The sequence below is a fragment of the Anomaloglossus baeobatrachus genome, chromosome 4, assembly GCF_048569485.1.
Source record: "Anomaloglossus baeobatrachus isolate aAnoBae1 chromosome 4, aAnoBae1.hap1, whole genome shotgun sequence".
In the NCBI taxonomy this organism is placed as follows: domain Eukaryota; kingdom Metazoa; phylum Chordata; class Amphibia; order Anura; family Aromobatidae; genus Anomaloglossus; species Anomaloglossus baeobatrachus.
This window is the reverse complement of record NC_134356.1, coordinates 216118311-216131139: the sequence shown is the minus strand read 5'-3', so window position 1 is coordinate 216131139 and position 12829 is coordinate 216118311. Positions and strand designations below refer to the sequence as shown.

At 44.3% G+C, this 12829-nt stretch overlaps 1 protein-coding gene across 1 annotated transcript in view; it reads right to left on the bottom strand.

Annotated features, from left to right (window-relative positions):
- The window catches only part of SNCB (synuclein beta), a 131931-nt gene that overhangs the window by 117227 nt on the left and 1875 nt on the right, over window positions 1-12829 (bottom strand). The gene's annotated exons all lie outside the window — the stretch shown is intronic.

The window sequence follows — 12829 nt, the reverse complement described above, 5'->3', positions numbered from 1 at the left end:
TTACGCCGGACATGGAGGGCTTTGTTGGGGTTAATAAATTGGTAATGAGTGAATTTGTTAGTGTTTTTTATTTCTAATAAAGGATTTTTCGGGTGTGTCTGTTTTTTAACTGTAACTTACAGATTAATAATGGAAGGTATCTCGGGGAGATGCCTGACATGATTAATCTAGGAGTTATTGGCAGCTATGGGCTGCCAATAACTCCTTATTATCCCGATTGCCAAAGCACCAGGGCAAATTGGGAAGAGCCGGGTACAGTCCCAGAACTGTCGCATATAATGTATGCGGCAATTCTGGGCGTCTGCTGGCTGATATTGTTAGGCTGGGGGGCTCCCCATAACGTGGGGCTCCCCATACTGAGAATACCAGCCTGCAGCCGTATGGCTTTATCTGGCTGATATTAACCCTTTCACGACCGGCCGATTTTTCGCTTTCCGTTTTTTTTTTTCGCCATTCTTTTTCTGAGAGACGTAACTTTTTTATTTTTCAGTCAATATGGTCATGTGAGGGCTCATTTTTTGCGGAACGAGCTGTACTTTTAAATGAAACCATCAGTTTTACCATATTGTGTACTAGAAAATGGCAAAAAAATTCCAAATGCTGAAAAATTGCAAAAAAAGTGCGATAGCACTATGGTTTTTGAGATATTTTATTCACTGTGTTCACTATATGGTAAAACTGATGTGTGGGTGTGATGCCTCAGGTCAGTGCGAGTTCGTAGACACCAAAAATGTATAGGTTTACTTTTATATAAGGGGTTAAAAAAAATCGGAAGTTTGTCCGAAAAAAGTGGCGCACGTTTTACGCCATATTCCGTGACCCGTAGCGTTCTCATTTTTCGGGATCTTAGGCTCAATGACGGCTTATTTTTTGCGTCTCGAGCTGACGTTTTTAACGGTACCATTTTTGCGCAGATGCTACGTTTTGATCGCCTCTTATTGCATTTTGCGCAAAAGTTGTGGCGACAAAAAAACGTCGTTTTGGCGTTTGGAATTTTTTTGCCGCTACGCCGTTTACTGATCAGATTAATTGATTTTATATTTTGATAGATCGGGCGTTTCTGAACGCGGCGATACCAAATGTGTATATATTTTTTATTTTTTTAACCCTTTAATTTTCAATGGGGCGAATGGGGGGTGATTTGAACTTTTAGGTTTTTTTGTTTTTTTTTAATTTTTTAAAACTTATTTTTTTACTTTTTTTTTTTATTTTACTAGTCCCCCTAGGGGGCTATTGCGATCAGCATTCCGATCGCTCTGCAGTATCTGCTGATCACAGCTGGAAGGCTGTAAACAGCAGATACGCTGTCTTTCTCTTTTGCTGTGCCCCGGGCACAGCGAAAGTGAAACCAATTCATGTGTAGTACAGGAGTCATCACATGACCCTGTACTACCATGACAACTATCGGGAGTCACGTGATCGCGTCACGTGACTTCCGGATTCGGCGGTAAGTAAAACTTTACCGCGATTGCGCTTATAATGGCGCTGTCATGTATTGACAGCGCCATATAAGGGGTTAATCGGCACGAGCAGATAACGATTCTGCTCGTGCCTAGCAGGCACACATCTCAGCTGTGAAAATCAGCTGAGATGTGTGCCGATCGCGGCATGCTGCCGCCGGAGGACCGCGGGCAGTAAGATTATGTCATTTAGGACGTAATTTTACGGCCCGCGGTCGTTAAGGGGTTAAAATAGGTGGGGGGGGGGGCGTTTTTTTTAATTATTTATTTATTCTACTGCACAGTATAGACACGCCCACCGGCTGCTGTGATTGGGTGCAGTGACACAGCTGTCACTCAGCGTGGTGGGCGTGTGTGACTGCAACCAATCACAGGTGCCTGTGGGCGGGTAAAGCAAGGAATACGAGATTGATTAATGAGCGGCCGGCTTTTTCAAAAGAGGTAAAGCCGCCGGCGTTTAGAGAACAGCCGTGCAGCGCCGCGCCGGAGATCAGGGAACGGTAAGTATGAGAGAGGGGGGGAACTGACCGACAGACAGCGATAGGGACAGATAAGACAGAGAGACCGACAGACAGACATAGAGAGAGACCAACCGACCGACGGACTGAGGGAGAGAACGAAACAGAAAAAGAAAAAAGACCGACATCACATGAAAAAAGCACAAAACGTACAGGGAGCAAACAGAGATGCGTACGTGTCACTCGGACGTGCGCACAGACCCATTGACTTTCATTGGGTCCGTGCGTGCGTGTTGCGTGCTGAAAACGGACATGCTTCCGTGCAAAACGGAGACACAAACGTAGCACGCACACGGACCCATGGACCTTAATGATGAACGCACATGTGTCCTCAAACATTAAATAACATTGGTGCACATTTGGCCGTGTCTCCGGTATATACGGAAAAGGACCAAACACGCATGTGTTTCACGGATGTGTGTTTCAGGCCTGAGGGAGCAAAACACTTTCACAGATCCAGATTTACATAGCTGCCTGCAAAAGCAAGAGGAGATAATGATATTATTGATATTGCTACAACCCTATTACTGCAGGGCAATGAGAGGCCTAAGGCCACCTGCACACATTCAGTATTTGGTGAGTTTTTTACCTCAGTATTTGTAGCCAAAACCAGGAGTGAAACAATCAGAGGAAAAGTATAAGGCTATGTGCACCTGTTGCTTTTTTTGTGTGCTTCTTTTCTGCACACAAAAAGCATGTTTTGGTAGGAAAAAAGTAGCTGAAAAAATGTGCATTTTTAATTGCATTTGAACGTTTTTTCATCTGCGTTTTTCCTGCTTCTTTTTGTGTTTTTTTTTTTTAGTCATGGTGATCGCGGGGATTCAAGTGCTGTAACCCCTTGATTGTCACCGGGTCTGTGGCTAATGTTACAGCCAGAACCCGGCTCTCACTGCCCAAAGTGGTGCCCGCGCCGCTCATGGCGGATTAACTCCCTGAATGCTGTGATCTGTGCGATTGCAGCATTCAGAAGGCATGCAGAGGAATCACTTACCTCTTCATGGCGATCGGATCCCTGTAATGCAATCATAGGGACCCAATCGCTGCCATAGTAACCTTGTGTCGTCACCATGATGACTCAGGGTTACAGAGCTATGTATTGCCTCACAGACCATGCTGTATGCATGGTGTGTGAGGCGAAGTGTTGCGCTATAATCAGCTACAATTGACATACTGCTTCTTTTTTCAGCAAAAAAAGTTCCAGGATGGTCCAGCGTCGCTTCCAGCTCTGCTGCATGAAGGTGACCGGAGCTGCAGAATACACCACCGCTCCTGTCAGCTCCACGTAGCTAATGAAGGGAATAGCGCGATCAGCTGAGCTGTCACTGAGGTTACCCGCTGTCACTGGATACAGCGGTGGCCGCGGGTAATCTCAGTGACAGCTCAGCTGATCGCGCGGCTGTCTTCAGTTGCTGCGTGGAGCTGACAGGAACGGCTGTGTCTTCTGCAGCTCCGGTCACCTTCATGCAGCAGAGCTGGAAGCGACGCTGGACTATCCTGGATTACGCCGGACATGGAGGGCTTTTCCGGGCTTATTAAAGTGGTGAACGAGGGTATATGTTTGTGTTTTTTATTTCTAATAAAGGATTTTTTCGGGTGTGTGTGTTTATTTACTGTCACTTACAGATTAATCATGGAAGGTATCTCGGGGAGACGCCTGACATGATTAATCTAGGAGTTATTGGCAGCTATAGGCTGCCAATAACTCCTTATTATCCCGATTGCCAAAGCACCAGGGCAAATCGGGAAGAGCCGGGTACAGTCCCAGAACTGTCGCATCTAATGGATGCGGCAATTTTCGGCGGCTGCTGGTTGATATTGTTAGGCTGGGGGGCTCCCCATAACGTGGAGCTCCCCATCCTGAGAATACCAGCCTTCAGCCGTATGGCTTTATCTGGCTGGTTTTAAAATTGGGGGGGACCGCACGCCGGTTTTTTTAATTATTTAAAGTATTTATTTCACTGCACAGTATAGACACGCCCACCGGCTGCTGTGATTAGGTGCAGTGAGACACCTGTCACTCAGCGTGGGGGCGTGTCTCACTGCAACCAATCATAGGCGCCGGTGGGCGAGGAAAGCAGGGAATACGAGATTGTTTAATGGGCGGCCGGCTTTTTCAAAATTGTAAAAGCCGCCGGAGCAGTGTGAATGCCGTGCAGCACCGCGGCGGAGATCGGGGATCGGTGAGTATATGAGAGAGGGCTGCTCAATTCAGTTACTCAGGAGTTTAGCGGTCACCGGTGAGTCCTTCACGGGTGACCGCTAATCAGGACACGACACAGACAGAATCGCAGCATGACAATGAAGTCGGGTGAAGTTAACCCAAGTTCATTCTGATCGTGCGGCTCTTTCTGTGTCTGCTGTCATCTGCCATTCAGCTCTGCTACATGGCTGTCTGTGTCTGCTGTTAGCGGCCATGTAGCAGAGCTGAATGGCAGATGACATAGTAAAAACGCATCCCTACACGTTACACACGCTTGGCAAGTCAATAAATTAAAAAAAAAAAAGGGTGCCCAATGCATACGTCACAGAACACATGATCTAAAGGATCGCACACAAAGTTGATCAATTTAACAGACTACTAACGCACGTGTGACAGCAAATGAACGACCTACGTGCGATCTCATTAGATCACATATGCGATCTGGGCGTGTCACATCGCATACGAGATCGCACACCTAATTGCAAGGTGTAAAGCTGTCTTAAGAAAACTAGAACTTCCCATAGGTAAATTTTATAGGATCATTTAGAATCTATTATGCTTTAGTTTCCATTAGTTAACATCAAATTCAACTCTGATCTATGTTGAACTGAGGTGTCTTAGGTGTCCCACAAGTAGGTGCAAAGTTTGCAGTTGCTCTAATGCCCTGGAGCTTGAGAAGTGAAAGGGTCCAAGTAAACCATATGAGCAGCCTTGTACTATAAATCTTTTTCCAGATAATGTTTGAAAAACAACAATCCATGCTCTAATAACCTTTTCTGGATCCACCAACAAGTCTCCACCCCTGCTCCATGTGTCTGGCAATGGTTGCAATGCTGGTCACGTCAATAGAGCGGCAGCTAATCAGTGACTTTAGCGGCTCTGTCAGTGTAAACAGAACAGAACACCCCCTTTAGAGCCACAGAGCTTACCGATTGGCTACTTTGCTGTTGATCTGACATCAGCACCGTAGCCAAGCTTAGATACCAGGAGCAGCGGCGTAGACTTACAGGTGGACCTAGGGAAAGTACTTACAGCACACATTGTCATTTCTTAAAGTGAAAGGGGACAACCTCTGTAAGGCTAGGTTCACACTTCCATTGTTTTGCATCAGTCACAATCCGTTGCATTGAGGAATTACGGTATCCTGCAAAATATTTTGCAGGAATCCAGTGTTTCCCCATAGACTTCTATTAGCGACAGATTGTGACTGATGGCCTTGCATTGCATCCACTGCACTGGATCAGTCGTTTAGTGACTGACCGTCAGGCAGGAGCAACGCTGTATGTAACGTTTTTTGGAGCGACAAAAAAAACAGACTCCGCAGGTGTCCGTCACAACCCATCACAAGCTATAATCAATGTCTATGGTGCTGGATTCCGTCTTAATCCGTCACACGACGGAATCCAGCGCTGGATTCCATCATGCTCTACTGAGCATGCCCAGCATGTTTGGCACACCCAGTGGGCTGTCACAAACACATCACGACGGATCCGTCAAAGAATGGATGCACAACGGATGTAACGGATGTGACGGATCCATTTTTTCACAGGATTCCTGTGAATGGAATCTTGTGAAACTGCACATCCGTTGCATCAGTTGACATCTCAAAAACGATAGATCTGTTATTGCGTCGCAACAACGTACCTGACGGAAGCAAAACAATGGAAGTGTGAACCTAGCCTAAAGTCCGCTTTACACGCTGCGATATCTGTACCGATATCGCTAGCGTGGGTACCTGCCCCCATCTGTTGTGTGACACGGGCAAATCACTGCCTGTGCCGCACAACATCGCCCAGACCCGTCACACTACTTACCTGCCCGGCGACATCGCTGTGACCGGCGAACCGCCTCCTTTCTAAGGGGGTGGTTCGTTCAGCGTCACAGCGACGTCACAGCTGCGTCACTGAACCGCCGCCCAATAGAAGCGGATGGGCGGAGATGAGCGGGATGTAACATCCCGCCCACCTCCTTCCTTCCCCATAGCGACCGGGAGGCAGGTAAGGAGAGGTTTCTCGTTCCTGTGATGTCACACAGAGCGATGTGTGCTGCCGCAGTAACGAGGAACAACTTCGTTACTGCTGCAGTAACGATATTTGAGAATGGACCCCCATGTTACCGATGAGCGATTTTGCACGTTTTTGCGACGATGCAAAATCGCTCATAGGTGTCACACGCAACGGCATCGCTAATGCGGCCGGATGTGCGTCACCAATTCCGTGACCCCCAACGAGTTTGCATTAGCGATGTCGCAGCGTGTAAAGCCCCCTTTAAGCCTGGTTTACACGCTTCAATAGATCTTTCAATCCGTCGTCGGGGTCAAGTTGTAAGTGACGCACATCCTGCATCGTTCGTGACGTATTTGCGTGTGAAACCTACGTGCAATCAAGATTGAACGAAAATACGGTGATCGCATACACGTCATTTATTCCTCATACATTGGACGTTTTGTTGTATGAACCTAGTCAATTGTAACGTGTGACATCCATCATACGATTTTGATGTCTGAGGCTATGTGCGCAGGTGTGCGCTCTGCACCGCAGCTTAAAAAAGGTCCGCTTCAGAGCGCAGCCGAAAAGCTGCGTTCTGAAGCGCCTCACAATGTCTGTCATTCACTAATCTCTGTCAGTCCGTCACTATCTCTGTCCCTCACTCTCTGTCCATGTCAGTCTATCCCTCTTACCCCCTCTCTCATACTCACCGATCCCCGGCGCGGCTCTGCACGGCATTCACACTGCTCCGGCGGCTTTTACTGTTTTGAAAAAGCCGGCCACCCATTAAACAATCTCCTATTCCCTGCTTTCCCCGCCCACCGGCGGCTATGATTGGTTACAGTGAGACACGCCCCCACGCTGAGTGACAGGTGTCACACTGCACCCAATCACAGCAGCCGGTGGGCGTGTCTATACTGTGCAGTGAAATAAATAATTAAATAATTAAAAAAAACGGCGTGCGGTCCCCCCCAATTTTAAAACCAGCCAGATAAAGCCATACGGCTGAAGGCTGGTATTCTCAGGATGGGGAGCTCCACGTTATGGGGAGCCCCCCAGCCTAATAATATCAGTCAGCAGCCGCCCAGAATTGCCGCATACATTATATGCGACAGTTCTGGGACTCTACCCGGCTCTTCCCGATTTACCCTGGTGCGTTGGCAAATTGGGGTAATAAGGAGTTATTGGCAGCCCATAGCTGCCAATAAATCCTAGATTAATCATGTCAGGCGTCTATGAGATACCTTCCATGATTAATCTGTAAATTACAGTAAATAAACACACACGCCCGAAAAATCCTTTATTAGAAATAAAAACACAAACATATACCCTGGTTCACCACTTTAATCAGCCCCAAAAAGCCCTCCTTGTCCGGCGTAATCCAGGATGATGCAGCGTCGCTTCCAGCGCTGCTGCATGGAGGTGACCGGAGCTGCAGCAGACACAGCCGCTCCGATCACCTCCACACAGCAAATGAAGACAGCCGCGCGATCAGCTGATTTGTCACTGAGGTTACCCGCGGCCACCGCTGGATCCAGTGACAGCGGGTAACCTCAGTGACAGCAGTTGATCGCGCAGCTGTCTTCAGTTGCTGTGTGGAGGGAATACGAGATTGTTTAATGGGCGGCCGGCTTTTTCAAAACAGTAAAAGCCGCCGGACCAGTGTGAATGCCGTGCAGAGCCGGGGATCGGGGAACGGTGAGTATGAGAGAGGGCTGCTCAATTCACTTACTCAGGAGTTTAGCGGTCACCGGTGAGTCCTTCACGGGTGACCGCTAATCAGGACGCGACACAGACAGAGCTGCAGCATGACAATGAAGTCGGGTGAAGTTCACCCGAGTTCATTCTGACAGTGCGGCTCTGTCTGTGTCTGCTGTCATCTGCCATTCAGCTCTGCTACATGGCTGTCAGTGTCTGCTGTCAGCGGCCATGTAGCAGAGCTGAATGGCAGATGACATAGTAAAAACGCATCCCTACACATTACACACGCTTGGCAAGTCAATAAATAAAAAAAAAAAAAAAAAAAGGGTGCCCGATGCATACGTCACAGAACACATGATCTAAAGGATCGCACACAAAATTGATCAATTTAACATAGACTACTAACGCTCGTGTGACAGCAAATGAACGACCTACGTGCAATCTCATTAGATCGCATATGCGACCTGGGCGTGTCACATCGCATACGAGATCGCATACATCATCATACATTTTTAATCTTGTTTGTTTTTTTTGTATTTTCAGGGTGTATTATAAATAAATTGTATTTAATTATTTGTAAATCAAACCAAAAAAATTATTTGCAGTGACAAGTGATGAATTCCAAATCGGCTTCAAATGCAATCGTCTTCTGATTTATTTTTTTTAGTATACATTGGATTAAAAAAATAAGTCTGCAGTCATCAATATAATATAGAATATATATAATGTGCCCACATAAATGCCAAGGTCATCTGGCATTGGTAGAGCTAACACAGACACACATAGTGACATTGTGTTCTCGTTTGCTCATTTTGCTATACAATAATATAGTAAAAAACAATTCACTAACATAAGATTTCACCTAAAACAATCACTGAGCACCACTCACTCATAAGAGAAAATGTTGTCTGTCTATGTAACGAATGACTCATAAAACAGACCTTGATAGCGGCCATTTAATTTGGTTCAGCATTTTATCCAACAGCCCCAGAGGGACATAGACTCAGCTATACACAAAGAGCTACTAAGATTAACTCTAATTAACCCATGTTTAGCCAGAAAGAACAGCTGAGGACGTCAAGAAATCATTACATATGCACAAAGAAATGTCACTCGGGGACACGCACGAATGGAGCTTATTGAGGTAGTAAACATCTTCTTGCCAATAACGTAATCAATCATTATAGGTTTCCTTGCCCTTTTCATATGGAATGACATGCTGTGCTTGTAATGGGTTAATTTGCGAGATAGCTGCTCTCTCAAATATACAGTATCTTGCACCTCTCTTGCCATGTAGGTGTAAATGTATACTGTGACAATTCACTTGTTTTATGCACGGGGTTTTTGCATAATCTCGTTATATAAACTGGGGAGTTATCCAATATAGGATTGATAAATATAGTTAAACATGTATTTGATTTAATACAGAGGATAAGCAATGCGAATTATGCGATACAGAACGTTTTACATGGAATTACGCGCCATTTTATTTTTATACTAAGTTGAATTAATCATCAAAATTACCACAATTTTGATATTTTGGTGAAATATTCATTATTTTCGTATTGAAAGACACAAATTATGCCTTTTTTCAGGTTATCACTACTAACGAGCGAGAGTGTGAAATATTCGAGTACCCACACTTCCCTCTTAGCCCAATAGAAGATTTTATTCTAGCAAATTTTTGGGAAAGTCATTCCAATAAGATATATAGTATCTTAAGATACCATGATTGTACAAAAATATAAGTGTGTGTGTGTGTGTGTGTGTGTGTCCCCTGGCCAGGACCTGTGGAAGTGCCGGTAGGCGCGAAACGGCCATCATCCTTGTGAAACTTGCATCCGACCGCTGACCCAATCTTCTGATTTTTATGGATATGGACTGTTAGTTAGAGTGAGCACCACCTGTCTACCACTAGAGATTATCACAGAAGCCGATATGCATGATTGCTGTAGTGAAAACATTGGATCGTAGTGTGGAACCACTCTCTGTTTTTGCTATTCAATACCAGACACAGCCTATAGGCAGAAGTGGTGCTGTTCCTAGAAAAAAAAAAGTACACCTTTTTTTTACTAATCCTGTACCATGTTTTAAAGGGAATTTGTCATCAGAAATAACCGATTGTAAATCAAATTTCTATATTTTTCTAATAATTTTAATATTTCCGTTGATTTTTTTATTTTCGATCTATGTTTTTGAAAAGATCCTGAAATCTTGCAACTTTTAGGGCTTGTGCGCATGTTGCGTAATTTCATGCGTTTACGCTGCGTTTAGCACTGCAGCGTAAGCGCATGTGTCCTGCGTCCCCAGCACAATCTATGAAGATTGTGCATAATCCATGGGCACGATGCTTTTTTGAACGCAGCGATTTGGATGTCACAAATTTGACGAAATCGCTGCCTTTAAAAAAGCAGCATGTCAATTATTTCGTGCACTTTGGATGCAGCTCCCACTCCGTCTATGGTGGGGGCAGCATCCCAAGCGCATGAAATCGGCATTTTTTCTGCAGAAAAACTGTATCCATTATGCAGTGTTTCTGCAGCGATTTGAATCGCACAAGAGCTGTCAAATCCCTGCAGAAATCTCTGCAGTGACACGCCGCAACGTGCGCACATAGCGCTTACTCTGGTCTCTGAGCCTTCTAATACAATGACACTTCCTGTCCTGTAGGCCTAAACTTTCAGCAGTCACCTATAATCATCATAGGCAGATATACAATGAAAGGTTACACCTATATATAGATAGGGTTCAGGATCCACAGGATTTACCATTCACAATAACTCATGGTCACATGCCTCCTCTTAACATCTCCAAACGGTTCCTTTCTCTGGTCAACATGGTGGCTTTAATGCATAACTAACAGCTGTGACTATAGGCTCAGGCAAGATGGCTGCCTCCATAATCAAATAGAGAAAATAGATTAGAAAAAAAAACAGATTAAATTCATCAGTATTTGGATCAATAATTAAAAGAAATATAGGTTATACACATTGGCCTAACTTGAAGGTCATGGACCCCAATGCAAAAGCTTCAGAGGGATCCCTGATTAGGCTCTAGGGCTCGGGTGCAATTACAACTCCTTCATCAACCGTAGTTACAGCCCTTGTTATATTTCCCCATTAAGGATATCCATTAGTAAATGATGCTCAGTACTCGAATCGAGCAGGTCGAACACTCGGATGGACTCGCCTTGTCTAATGAGAATAAGGGAAGTTTAGGATCCACATGATTTACCATTCACAATAACTAATGGTCACAGCTTGCCTCCTCTTAACATCTCCAAACTGTTCCTTTCTATGGTCAATATGGTGACTTTAATGCATATCTCTAACATCTGTGACAATATCCTTAGGCAAGATGGCTGCCTCCATACTCAAATACAGAAATAAAATATCAAACCTTCAATTAGAAAATAAAACCAAATTAAATTAGAATATTCATCAATATTTGATTTAATAATTAAAAGAAATATAGGTTATACATATTGGCCTAAATTGAAGTACCTGGGCCTCAATGCAAGAGCTCCAACAGGACACCAATTAGGTTTCAGGACCCGGGTGCAATTACAGCTCCTGTACCTACTGTAGGTACGCCCCTGGTAATACATCCCCATTAAGGATATCCATTAGTGATGAGCGAGCACTACCATGCTCGGGTGCTCAGTACTCGAATCTAGCAGGTTAGATGCTCGGACGGGCTCGACTTGTTTACCGAGTATAATGAAAGTGAATGGGGAACTCGAACATTTTTCCAGACGATCTTCCAGAAAAATGCTTGTTTCTCATTGAATTCCATCATACTCGGTAAATGAGTTGAGCCCGTCATAGCGTCTGACTCCTTGTTAGAAGTAGCGAGCATGGTAGTGCTCACTCATCACTAGTTACAAGTATCGGGCACCCGAGCATAGTAGTGCATGCTCATCACTAGAAATTACGAGTAACAAGCACCTGAGTATGGTAGTACTCGCTCATCACTAGAAGTTACGAGTACCAAGCACCTGAACATGGTAGTGCTCGCTCATCACTAGCAGTTACGAGTATCGAGCACCTGAACACGGTAATGGTCGCTCATCACTAGAAGTTATGAATACTAAGCATCCGAGCATGGTAGTGCTCACTCATCATTAGAAATTACGAGTATTGAGCACTCGAGCATGGTAGTGCTCGCTCATCACTAGATGTTACGAGTACCGAGCACCTGAATATGGTAATGGTCGCTCAGCACTAGCAGTAACGAGTACTGAGCACCTGAACATGGTAATGGTCGCTCATCACTAGAAGTTACGAGTGCTGAGCACTGGAGCATGGTAGTGCTCACTCATCACTAATATCCATTAATCTTCAGGTTTCAGCACTGGACAGCTCCTTGTTATTCATTGCAACCATGAGCATCCTTAAAAACAGTTTCCTATAAGCTTTACATACTTGTAGCCTCCTATTGTTGATGATATTTTATTTTTTGTTTGTTTTCATTTTGGCTAAATTGCTATATGTTTTTTTTTAGATAATATATTCAACCAGCTACCATTTACCTAATTCTTCAGCCAGAATTTAAGAAGTTTGTTCAATACAGTTGATTCTAAATTCACCTTAAACTTTACATACTTGTAACTTCCTACTGTTGATGATGTTTTATTTTTGGCGTAAATAGCTATTAGTATCTTTTTTTATAATATGTTTAACCAGCTAGTATTCACCTAAATCTTGAGCTAGAATTTAAGAAGTTTGTACGATACAGTCGATTCTAAATTCTCCTCTCACTGTAAACTTTACATACTTGTAACTTCCTACTGTTGATGATGGGTTTTTTTGGCGTAAATAACTATTAGTATCTTTTTTTATAATATGTTTAACCAGCTAGTATTCACCTAAATCTTGAGCCAGAATTTAAGACGTTTGTTCGATACAATCAATTCTAAATTCTAAACTCACCTTAAAATTTACATACTTGTAGCTTCCTACT